Here is a 211-nt window from a genome sequence, read left to right as displayed (position 1 = left end):
AACTCTAAACCCTAAACCCTAAACCCTTGATATATGTGCCTGACACACAAAACCCTAAACCCTAAACCCTCAACGGTGAAGTATTAACCCTAAACCCTAAATCCTCAATTCTAGGCCCTAGAGAGAAAACATTAAACCCTAAACCCTAAACCCTAAACCCTCAAACCCTAAACCCTAACCCCACAGCAGCCTCCTTTATAATAGAACTGTT

The 211-nt window shown here is 41.7% G+C and overlaps 1 protein-coding gene across 1 annotated transcript in view; it reads right to left on the bottom strand.

Annotated features, from left to right (window-relative positions):
* EMH_0082570 (uncharacterized protein) overlaps positions 1-211 on the bottom strand; it is a gene marked incomplete at both ends in the record, with an annotated part of 2476 nt that overhangs the window by 450 nt on the left and 1815 nt on the right. The gene's annotated exons all lie outside the window — the stretch shown is intronic.

This window comes from Eimeria mitis, genomic scaffold (genome assembly GCF_000499745.2).
Source record: "Eimeria mitis Houghton genomic scaffold, Emh_scaff110, whole genome shotgun sequence".
In the NCBI taxonomy this organism is placed as follows: Eukaryota; Apicomplexa; class Conoidasida; order Eucoccidiorida; family Eimeriidae; genus Eimeria; species Eimeria mitis.
This window is presented reverse-complemented; position numbering and strand designations above follow the sequence as displayed.